This window comes from Girardinichthys multiradiatus, chromosome 3, assembly GCF_021462225.1.
Source record: "Girardinichthys multiradiatus isolate DD_20200921_A chromosome 3, DD_fGirMul_XY1, whole genome shotgun sequence".
NCBI classification, from domain to species: Eukaryota; Metazoa; Chordata; class Actinopteri; order Cyprinodontiformes; family Goodeidae; genus Girardinichthys; species Girardinichthys multiradiatus.
In genome coordinates, this window is record NC_061796.1 from 47,305 (window position 1) to 59,670 (window position 12,366).

At 40.5% G+C, this 12,366-nt stretch overlaps 1 protein-coding gene across 1 annotated transcript in view; it reads left to right on the top strand.

Moving 5' to 3' along the window:
• The first annotated feature begins 248 nt into the window (after positions 1-248).
• Positions 249-12,366, top strand: part of dyrk1b (dual-specificity tyrosine-(Y)-phosphorylation regulated kinase 1B) — an 89,527-nt gene continuing 77,409 nt past the window's right edge. The window contains exon 1 of the mRNA XM_047357058.1: positions 249-381. The gene's annotated coding sequence lies outside the window, so the exon portion shown is untranslated. The remainder of the gene's footprint in view (positions 382-12,366) is intronic.

Consider the following 12,366-nt stretch of genomic DNA (forward strand, 5'->3'; position numbering starts at 1 on the left):
GATCAAGATCCGTTCTAGCTATTCTTAAAAGGTGGCCGCCTTTAGGTTTAGGATTCGTTAAAGTAAATGAAGCCCACAGACTAAAAGTTGTCGGTGGTGGAGGCGGTGGGCAGCCCACCTCTGGGCACAACTAGCTGTGCGACGCCGGCAATAAGTCCATGTCAAGAGAGATTCTAAGCTCCAGCGAAAAGATAACGCACTTGTGTTGGAGACCAACATAACCAAGATCATAGCACAAATAACAGTTTTATACGATTTGGATTCTTACTGGTAAATACTAACGACTGACCCGGAGGAGGGGGCTCGGTTCGTGTGGACGAAGGGAGATAGGGGTTCCGAAGATGGCTGCTCCACCGAACTTGGTTCGACACGCTGCCTGAGGTAAGAATCTGGGGGTCATTGTACGTTTTAGATCTGTAAACCTAGTTTGTCTTAATGCAGGTCAGAGGCTGAGCAGTCAATCGGTGGTAACGAGTGGTAGGAAGAAGGAACGGTAACCCGTTCCAGCCAACCGGCCTCGTGTCACCATTCGTATGTCGCGGCAGGGTAGATGGTTTAACATGGGCATGCTTTAAAAGCACAGGCGTGTTCGGGTTGATGGACTGGTTATGCAAGATAAGTATGATCGTCTTATTGGAAATACAAATTTTGATGAGAGGCTAGTGGCATCACGGGGCTTTGCAACAATCCCCTATCTTGCATTTGCAACCCCATCCTTCTGTTTCCACTGAAAGTGGTTGGTATGACAGATGCGCCATGGTCCGAAAAGACCAGAACTATGTTCGCATTCAGCGGTGCTGCAGCTGCGACGTGCCGTCAGTTCAAGTACAGTCAGATTGAGACTGATGCCGGTGGAAGAAAAGGGAGGGCGTAAAAGAATTTGGTGCCTTTTTAACTAAGACGTGGTGACGGAAAGCAATGCATATTTGGTTTAAGATGCCCGTTTAGCCTTAAAGCAGCTAATGAACACACCTTATGTCTTGGTCCTCTGTGTATTGGAGGTCTATCATTTTATCTTCTGTAGCAGCTAACACTAGCCTTTAGCCTAGCTACTGCATCAGCCCAGCCCCTACCCTGCCCGGGAGTACTGGGAAACAGGACTGTTGCCTGGAGATGGCTTCTTCCAGTCAAAGTGCAGGACGACCAAGGACCGTCGCTGATCATCTGGAACAATCAGGGCTTGACATCTTTGGTCATATGGCTCTTTCCCTGTTTGCTGTATTTTGTTTTTTATTAACATAGTCTGACCGCCATTGACCACTTTAAAGTAAAACATTCAAGCTTTTTTTGAGTTTTAAAATGGACGATGGCTGCAGTGTTTTTCATTCATTCTTTAACAGTTTCTCTGTATCACCAGGCTGTGCTGGTTAGGTTAGTAAGATGTGGGAATTTAATTTCTTCTGTTCCTGTGAGCGTCACGGATCCCGAGCATCACTTCCACACTTAATGTTGCAGAACTACCAACAACTAACTGTGAGATACTTGGTCTTTAGTAAGTGTGCTTTGAGTAGAATAAGTTTAGAAACCTGCTTTCATAACATACACTTATCAGTGTATGTTATGTTGTGGTATAATTCACAGCAAAAGTCATCTAAGGCTACTAGTGGTGGCCGTAGATGAGTGAGGTCAAATGAAATTGAGAAAATCTGTAACTAGTCCAATTCAGTTGAATTTTTTCCATTTAGCAGGGACTGTATGGTAAAAATATACCACTTATTTTTGTAGTATGAAAACATATAAACACAATCTGCAAAAAGACGTCCATCGATACATTTTGGTGAAGGTATTACAAACCCACATTCAATTTACTGCTCAAATGAAAGCTGTGGGTTGTAAGCCGCGCCCCTTTGGAGTTCAATTCTCAACACTGTGCTTTGAAAGCACACAGCGCTTGATGGATCGACTTGTATAATGAGAAAGGCCAAAGTGATCCGTTGGCGGTTGTGGTGTCATGTTCATTGGTGAAGTTTTACCTAAAACGGTAAAAGCCATTCTAAAGCTTTTTGAAGTGAGTGTTAATATCCACAAATGGAGAAAACATGAAAAATGATGAACGTTCCTTGGAGCAGCCAGCCTACCAAGTATACAGTGGAATCTAAAATCACAAAGAGGGCGGTGTGGTACAGGGGTAAACCGTGCTACTCGTGTACGGAAGCTACAGTTCTCAATGCAGCTGTCACAGGTTTGAGTCCTGGCCTGTTAATCTTAACTGAATGTCTTCTCTCTCTCTTCACCACATTTCCTGACGATCAACTTTCAAATAGAGGCCACTAGTGCCACAAAGAAAGAAAAAATCCCATCGAAAGGCCTCACTTGCCACCACAAAAGTCAGTGTTTCCGATTCAGTAGGAAAAGAAATCAGGCAAAAATAGCACCATGGGAAAGTATGAATGTGAAAACTGCTGACCAAAAAGAATACAAACACTCCTGTCACATTTGCAGATTACCATGTTGATCATCTCCAAAACTATTGGAATATATTTTGTGGACTGATGGTCTGCCAATTCAATTCAGAAATACTTTATGAATCCGGAAGGGAAATTAATTGTTGTTGTAGCTCATATTATACGGGTGTCTTCAAAAGAACTGTTGTAGATGCTGATGGCTGTGGACAGGAAGGATCTCCTGTAGCGGTTTGACTTACAGCAGATCTGAAAAAGCCTCTGACTGAAGACACTATGTTGTAAAACAGTCTCATGAAGAGGATGATCAGGGTTCTCCATAATGTTCTTCATTTTATGAAGAATCCGTCTTTCCACAATGATCTCCAGAGGAGTCCCCAGAGCAGAACCAGTCTTCTTTATCAGCTTGTTGAGCTCTTTTAAGTCCCTGGCTCTGATGCTGCTACCCCAGCAGATGATGGCAGAAGAGATCACACTCTCCACAACTGACCTGTAGAAGATATGCAGCATCTTGCACACTGAAGGACCTAAGCTTCCTTTAGAAGTACAGTCTGCTCTGTCCCTTCTTGTAGATGGCTTCAAAGTTGCATCTCCACTCTAGTCTGTTATCCAGGTGAACACCAAGGTATTTATACTCCTCCACCACCTCCATTTCTTGTGATCCTCACAGTGCTGCTGGCTCTGTCCAGATGTCCATCGGTCCGATCTCGTTTCGGCTTGAAGCCTGTGATCTTCATCCCTGTCCACACATCTCTGATATTGTTTTGCTGGAGCTTGCTCTCCAGCTTCTTCTTGTACACCTCCTTGCTGTCTCTTATCTTGACTTTAAGTTGCTTCTGTATACTCCTCAATAAGTCCCTGTCTCCTTCTCTGAAGGCTCTGTTTTTCTTGTGAAGCAGGTCCTTCAGGTCACTGGTGATCCAGGGATTGTTATTGGGGAAGCATCTCACCGTTCTGGTGGGGGTGGTGGTGTCCACACAGAAGTTTATGTGGTCGGTGACACACTCAGTCATGGCATTGATGTCCTCTCCATGTGGCTGGCACAGTGCGTCCCAGTCTGTAGCCTCGAAGCGACCTCGTAGGGCTTCTTCAGTCCAATGAAATGAACACATTCTTCAATAGGTTCAGTTCAGAAGCAAGCTCTGAATCCCCCTCTCCTGCTCAGATTCAATCAGACATCCCAGCCTCCTTTGACCCACATCTTTCCTGTCACACCTCATATGTTTTATCTTCCATCTCAGCCATGGACTCTTCTGCTTCTACATGTTTGCCTTCAACCAAATCAGAAGATACTGATGCTCCCTTTGCCTCCAACTTCCACCTGTGTGTCTCAAGCAGTCAGGTGAAGAGACAACTGGAAGGACTGAACCGGAATAAGGCTACAGGTCCAGATGGTGTCAGCCATAGAGTCCTTGAGGCCTGTGTAGAGCACCTCTTCAACATTAGCCTGGCCCAGAAGGTTCCAGTGTTGTGGAAGGCCTCCTGTCTTTTTCCGGTACCAAAGAAAACTCACCTATCAGTCCTTAATGACTATAGACCTGTTGCCCTGACATCCCACATCACAAAGGTCCTAGAGAGACTCCTGTTGGCCCACCTGAGAAAGCAAACAAACTATCAAGGCCCTATTCAGTTTGCTTATCGCTTATTGCTTCAACAAAGCCACTGTCATCTGCATCTGGACAAAGCCAGCAGCACTGTGAGGATCACAAGAAATGGAGGTGGTGGAGGAGTATAAATACCTTGGTGTTCACCTGGATAACAGACTAGAGTGGAGATGCAACTTTGAAGCCTTCTACAAGAAGGGACAGAGCAGACTGTACAGGTCCTTCTCAAAATATTAGCATATTGTGATAAAGTTCATTATTTTTCATAATGTCATGATGAAAATTTAACATTCATATATTTTAGATTCATTGCACACTAACTGAAATATTTCAGGTCTTTTATTGTCTTAATACGAATGATTTTGGCATACAGCTCATGAAAACCCAAAATTCCTATCTCACAAAATTAGCATATTTCATCCGACCAATAAAAGAAAAGTGTTTTTAATACAAAAAACATCAACCTTCAAATAATCATGTACAGTTATGCACTCAATACTTGGTCCGGAATCCTTTGGCAGAAATGACTGCTTCAATGTGGCGTGGCATGGAGGCAATCAGCCTGTGGCACTGCTGAGGTCTTATGGAGGCCCAGGATGCTTCGATAGCGGCCTTTAGCTCATCCAGAGAGTTGGGTCTTGAGTCTCTCAATGTTCTCTTCACAATATCCCACAGATTCTCTATGGGGTTCAGGTCAGGAGAGTTGGCAGGCCAATTGAGCACAGTGATACCATGGTCAGTAAACCATTTACCAGTGGTTTTGGCACTGTGAGCAGGTGCCAGGTCGTGCTGAAAAATGAAATCTTCATCTCCATAAAGCTTTTCAGCAGATGGAAGCATGAAGTGCTCCACAATCTCCTGATAGCTAGCTGCATTGACCCTGCCCTTGATAAAACACAGTGGACCAACACCAGCAGCTGACACGGCACCCCAGACCATCACTGACTGTGGGTACTTGACACTGGACTTCTGGCATTTTGGCATTCCTTCTCCCCAGTCTTCCTCCAGACTCTGGCACCTTGATTTCCGAATGACATGCAGAATTTGCTTTCATCCGAAAACAGTACTTTGGACCACTGAGCAACAGTCCAGTGCTGCTTCTCTGTAGCCCAGGTCAGGTGCTTCTGCCGCTGTTTCTGGTTCAAAAGTGGCTTGACCTGGGGAATGCGGCACCTGTAGCCCATTTCCTGCACACGCCTGTGCACGGTGGCTCTGGATGTTTCTACTCCAGACTCAGTCCACTGCTTCCGCAGGTCCCCCAAGGTCTGGAATCGGCCCTTCTCCACAATCTTCCTCAGGGTCCGGTCACCTCTTCTCGTTGTGCAGCGTTTTCTGCCACACTTTTTCCTTCCCACCGACTTCCCACTGAGGTGCCTTGATACAGCACTCTGGGAACAGCCTATTCGTTCAGAAATTTCTTTCTGTGTCTTACCCTCTTGCTTGAGGGTGTCAATAGTGGCCTTCTGGACAGCAGTTAGGTCGGCAGTCTTACCCATGATTGGGGTTTTGAGTGATGAACCAGGCTGGGAGTTTTAAAGGCCTCAGGAATCTTTTGCAGGTGTTTAGAGTTAACTCGTTGATTCAGATGATTAGATTCGTAGCTTGTTTAGAGACCCTTTTAATGATATGCTAATTTTGTGAGATAGGAATTTTGGGTTTTCATGAGCTGTATGCCAAAATCATCCGTATTAAGACAATAAAAGACCTGAAATATTTCAGTTAGTGTGCAATGAATCTAAAATATATGAATGTTAAATTTTCATCATGACATTATGGAAAATAATGAACTTTATCACAATATGCTAATATTTTGAGAAGGACCTGTATATGTAAAGGAAGCTTAGGTCCTTCAGTGTGCAAGATGCTGCATATCTTCTACAGGTCAGTTGTGGAGAGTGTGATCTCTTCTGCCATCATCTGCTGGGGTAGCAGCATCAGAGCCAGGGACTTGAAAGAGCTCAACAAGCTGATAAAGAAGACTGGTTCTGCTCTGGGGACTCCTCTGGAGATCATTGTACAAAGAAGGATTCTTCATAAAATGAAGAACATTATGGAGAACCCTGATCATCCTCTTCATGAGGCTGTTTTACAACATAGTGTCTTCAGTCAGAGGCTTCTTCAGATCTGCTGTAAGTCAAACCGCTACAGGAGATCCTTCCTGTCCACAGCCATCAGCATCTACAACAGTTCTTTTGAAGACACCCGTATAATATGAGCTACAACAACAATTAATTTCCCTTCTGGATTCATAAAGTATTTCTGAATTGAATCGAATTACAAACCTCAACGATACTTTTCTGCCTCTTGTTACCCAAAACCAAACTGGGGCTGTTTTGAATTATCATTATGTGAAGCTGATTTCACAACCTGATTCAGGTTTTTCTGTTTAAATTTGTTGCATTTAAGAATGTGTATTTGTTGTTTCCAAGGATTAGTGGTCTTTTTAAGTGATAAATCTCAATAGATGTTCTTATTAAGTTATTAAGCAAAAATTTAGACAGCTGTCCTTAATATCAAAGCACATGTAATAACTTCTAATTTGGTGTAGAGCATTTTTTATGTCAGGCATGATGGAGTATAAGTTTTTCTAAGTAGTAATCCTGACTCATTATACAAGATGTTAAATGTATGTAAATTTTAAATAAATGTTTGTTTACATCCCCTTTCTCTATGCTCTTATTCATCATTCATCAAATCCCTGGACACCGTAGGAGTCACATTACTTTGTCACATTGTAAATTGGTGGAATAAAAGTGCACTGTAATTCATGTAGAAATTTTAAAAGCTTTTATAAAATTTGCAATTTGTCTGTACGCAGTGTTAACATTGATAGAGGCTCATGGCAATATTAAGAAAGGGATTTGTATTTTTATAGCAGCAAGGAGCAGCACCATTTGATGCTTTGTATTGACATGTTGACATAGAACCTCACTCATCGCTTTAAATCAACATAATTAATCAGCATGGGTTCTTTTGCTCTGTTCAGACCTGGAAGTAATCAATCAGTACACAGCTTTGGCATAATTCTTTACACATGTATTTAACACTGTTCAAGATCTGATCAAATTTGGTGGATGTTGGTACCAAGTCTGATTCTGACCTATTGCCACTGAAGGAACAATATCCTGCACTGACTCCACTCACCAGAAAACATGTCTGCAAGCAACCATTTTCTCATCAGAGTTTTCAGCACAGTGGGAAACATTGTAAAAGGCCCCATCAAGTCTCAACAGTGTTGATAGGCTGCTGTTCTTGACTAGCTCTAACCGCTTTAGCTGATTGTGTCCAAAAAGCTACATTTCTATTAGATATTTGTCTCATTCTGATATTTCTCTTCAGTGCCTCTTTATTATTCTATATAAGATAGCCAAAATAGACCTTTTTTTTAAAAGACTTTCTATTCTTACTTGAATGCACCAGATTCATAATACAATAGCGACCTCAGTACCTACTGAGGAAAACCACACCTCACATTTCAGCAAGTATTGTAGAGCCCTAAGTGTCGTTGGTGACCAAAGGTACTTACCTCTCACCAGTTTTTGCTTGAGGCATGGTTTTATTCTTCCTGATGGTGTACAGTATATTACAGTGGTGAGGAAGTGCCATGCCCCCTATTTGTAACATAAAATAACCGTGTTTTGTCACCTGTGGAAAAGTGAGTTCCATTTCTCTAGCTGCACCAGTTCGTTGATTACTGCCACAACTCAATCGAGTTAGCACTTAAATAGGGCCTGCCTGAAAGAGTGGACAAAAGCCTGTGTACCTACTCAGCTTAACTTCAGTAAACCTTACTTGATAGCAGCTCTTTTTTTCTACTACTTACTTGACCTGGGTTTCAAGCGAGCTGAGTTGAGCTGCAGATTTGATATCAGAATACTTTCGGTACATTCACTCCTAAGTAATCAACAGATTTTGCTTCCCACTTTATTTTCCATTTATTCAGATCTTGATTGGAGCACAGTTAAACATAAGGGTTTGAGCTTTGTTCATATTTATTTTATAGCCAGAACAATAACCAAATCTATCAAAAATCCTCATTAAATGTCCGAAAGATTCCACTGGGTTGGATAAGTATACCATTATGTCGTCTGCGAACAGACTTATAATATGCAGCTGTTGGTTGATGTCTATTCCTGATATTAGAGCACTCTGTCTTACCAATATACTTTACCAATATAGAGGGTTGAGGCAGCAGCCCTGTCTAGTCCCCCTCTCCAGCATGAATCTCTCTGTGAGGGAACCATTGATTTTAAGTCTAACCATAGGTTTAAAATAAAGGGACTTGATGCACTGAATTGATTTATTATTGAATCCAAATTTCTGTAATGTTAAATATAAAAATTCCCAGTTAATTCTATTAAATGCCTTTTTGGCATCTAAACTAATTAAGGCTGCTGGTAATTTATTTTTCTGAATCTTGTTTATAATGTGTATTCTCCTCATGTTGTCCTGTGTTTGTCAGACTTTAACAAACCCAGTCTGGTCTTCCTCTATCGGGTCTGCTGCAAAAGTTTGGAGTCTGTTTGAAGTTGTAGAGGTGTGAATTTTGTAATCAACATTTAGAATAGAAATTGGTCTGTAATTCTGGCAATATTCCTTATTCTTTGTAGTTTAGGGAGCACTGTAATATCTGCCTTCCAGGAAGGCGATGTATGTTTAGTTTCCAAAATCGAGTTGAAGGTAGAGTGAAGCAGTGGGATAAGTTCATTGCTAAATTTTTCATACCACTCCACAGGGAAGCTTTATTAGATTTCGGTTTACTAATTGCTTTTTAGTTTCATTTGTAGTAATTTCTGCTGTTATACATTCATTTAGTTTTGTTCCTATCGAGGGTAGATCTAATGGTTTTAATAATTCTTTAAATTCTTCTTGGTTTAGGGTCATTGAGTATATACGTCCTTAAAGTAGTCTGAAAATATTCCCAATTTCTTTTGGGTTAGCCTATGTTTAATTTGATTTGTTTCCAGATCTCGTAGTCTATGAACAGTTAGTTCTACCTGTCGTTTTTCGTATTTGTCTAGCTAACAGTCTTGTCTCTTTAGGGCCCGATTCATAGTAATTTTGTTTTAAATATCTTGCTTTTATGTCTGTCTCATATTAAAGTAGTTCATTAACCCCCTCTTTTATCTCTTTCATCTGTTGTCTTGTTGCTTGGTCAGCTTTGTTTCTATAATTCTGTTCCAAATCTCAGTTCTGATATAAGTTGTTCATACTGTTTTATTTGTTCGTTTTTTAGTTTACTTCAAATTGCAATTAAACTCTCCTGTATTCATTCTTTTAACGCATCCCATAGAATAGATGGGTTTGTCTCACCATTGTAGTTTACTTCCAAATAATTCTGTATATCAACCTTAATCTGTTTGATCGCTGTTTCATTGTTTAAGATTACTGCATTCAGCCTCCATATTGTATTTCTTTGTCTTTGCACTTAAGTCCAATTTTCAAATACCGTAAATAGCATCATGATCTGAGACATCAGACACTGCTATATAACAGTCTTATATTATGTTCCTATGCTCCTTCTGCATAAAAAATAGTCAATTCTTAGACAGACTGAGTGTGTTTCTGAGTAATGACTGAAACCTCTCTGCTGAGGGTGTAAATCTCTCCACACATCGATGAATCCCATCTCATTGCACGTGTCTTTCACAAATTTAGATATTGATTTTTTTTGTTTCTTTTCTGACTAGTTGTATCTAGGTTATAATCCATTTTTACATTCCAATCCCCAGCACAGATACATATACCTTCAGCTTCAATTCCAATAGTGCCAATGGATTTAAAAAAATGTCTTTGTTACTCTCAGGTGGGGCATATATGTTAATCAATGTTGTTGTTGTTTTGTCAATTAACCCTTTTTATTATAAAAACCGGCCCTCTTTATGTTTGATTTCCCTTTTACATTCAAACTCCACTGAATTAAATATCAATATTGCAAATATTGTGTTTGAATGTGACCTATAGAAACTATTCTTGTTCTTCTCAATTTTTGATGCTCTGCATTAGACAGATGGGTCTCTTGTAGGAAGTTTATTTGTGTCTTAAGTTTTACTGATCATTTTGGCTCTTTTGACTGGGTTTCCCAATCCGTGAGCGAGCTGCAGGTTCACCATTGCTTCCATGTCCTCTATTTTTGCGTTCGGTTTTTGTTGCTTACAAATCACGTCATTACTTTTTGGGCTGCCTTGCTATGACAACCCCGTCCACATTGAGGTGGCACTAAATTATATTGGAAAACAACCCGAAATAGAAACAAAGAAATTGAGATCTTTCAGTTAATACCTGCTCCTTTATGAAAAGGTTATAAAGCCCTTTCTAAAGCTGTAGGACTCCAGTGAACCACAGTGAGAGTGAGAGCCATTGTCCACAAATACCAAAATCATGGAACAATGGTGATCCTTCCCAGGAGTGGCTACCTGACCAAAATTACACGCGCACTGATGACTCATCTAAGAGGTCACCAAAGACTAGAACAACATCCAAAGAACTGCAAGCCTTACGTGCTTCAGTGAAGGTAATTCACCATCGGAATTAATGAACAGGACAAAGATGGCCTGCATGGCAGGGTTCCATGATGAAAACCAAAGCTGAGAAACAAAAAGACTTGTCTCAGTTTTGCCAGAAGACACCTTGATGATAACCAAAATACTCTGTGGACTGACGAGATAAAGGTTGAACTTGGAAGGTATGTGCCTGATTACTTCAAGCATAAAAGTAATGCAAAAATGTCAAACAAAACATACCAACAGTAATATATGGTGGTGGTAGCATGATGATATTGGGCTGTTTTGTTGCCTCAGGACCCGGAAGACTTCTTGTGGTAACTGGAACCATAAAACTTGCTGTCTACCAAAATATCCTAAGGAGAACGTATGGGAAGAAACTTGTGCCATCAGAAACTGAATTTGAATTTCTCAGACTGAATCTGTATTTGTGTAATTTGAAATTAAATGCATTGGTTTGAAAATGAATTTCACTTAATTGAGACTGAAAATGTATTTTGTTGAATTGAAAATTCAGTTTCACTATTTTTACTTTCAGTTCTAAAATTCAGTTTTTTGTGTCACACATCCGGGTCCTTGAAGCCACAGATTAATCAAACACAGATTCACATTGCGTGTCAAAATAGATTGTACTAACGGAAGCAGCAAAGCCTGGAGGGGAGGGAAAAGCTGTGAACAAAGTTGGATATATTGCGCTTTCTGTGAAACAAAATTAACTTGACTAGAATGTAGCTGTGTAAACCTGAAGTATCTGCTCGGTGTATCAAGATTTTGTTTAATTCCACACGTGTTCGGAGACGTCCGCTTCTGCTGCCGTGACACTGGGCTCACAGCCGGCTCGCCTCCCCAGCGCACAGCTGACCGGGGGGTTGAGGTGCGATGAACCCCGAGAGAACAGCAGACTCCCGGCACGTTGTTTTTAAGCTCCTGCTGGGTTTCCCCAGTGGATGGAAGTTAAACACAGATATAATTCGTCAAATGATATCTAATGTTGTTTGGTTCTTTTATTTCTATGATCTACAAATAAACTGATTTTAACGTTGTTCCTAAAGTTAATATGTTAGTGTTTAAATTGTTACATTTTTTTAAATCTATGAACATAAAACTTTACCAATTTAAATGGCTGAATCATGAACAAGATTTTAAAACAAGAAAATAAGCCATTAGGGCTCCATTTGTTCGGCTTCACAGCTCTGTGCTTCACGCTATCACTGTTGCTAGGCAACATAAATTACGCTGAGGTAAAGTCAGGGGAAACGCAGACCGACGGCACACTATGCTAATCTGGCATGTTTAGCTAATAGCTACAGATAGCATAAGTGTTGCTGTTTGACCATAATTTGTTTACATGACTTCTTATAGATGCTCATTGGACTTGACTGACATCCGCTAAGCTCATGTATGCTGCACTGCTCCAGCTCAAAATGCCGTAAAGGACGTTTAACTTGATGTGAAACGTAAATCGATGAATCTGTGATTAATCTGTGGCTATCCTCATAAAAACTGAATTTTAGGACTGAAATTGAATTTTAGAACTAAAAGTGAAAGTAGGCAAACTGAATTTTCAAAACAACGAAATACATTTAAATGCAAATAAATTCAGTTTCAAACCATTAAATTCAGTTTTCAAACCAATAAATTCAGTTTCAAACCAATAAATTCAGTTTCAAATCAATGCATTTAATTTCAAATTACACAAATGCAGATTCAGTCTGAGAAATTCAAATTCAGTTTCTGATGGCACAAGTTTCTTCCCATAAGAATGTCCGGCCCTCTGTTTGTGACCTCAAACTGAAGCATATTTGACTTCTGAATGGCTTTGTTTAAAGTTCAGACCTGAATCAGATTGAGAAATTG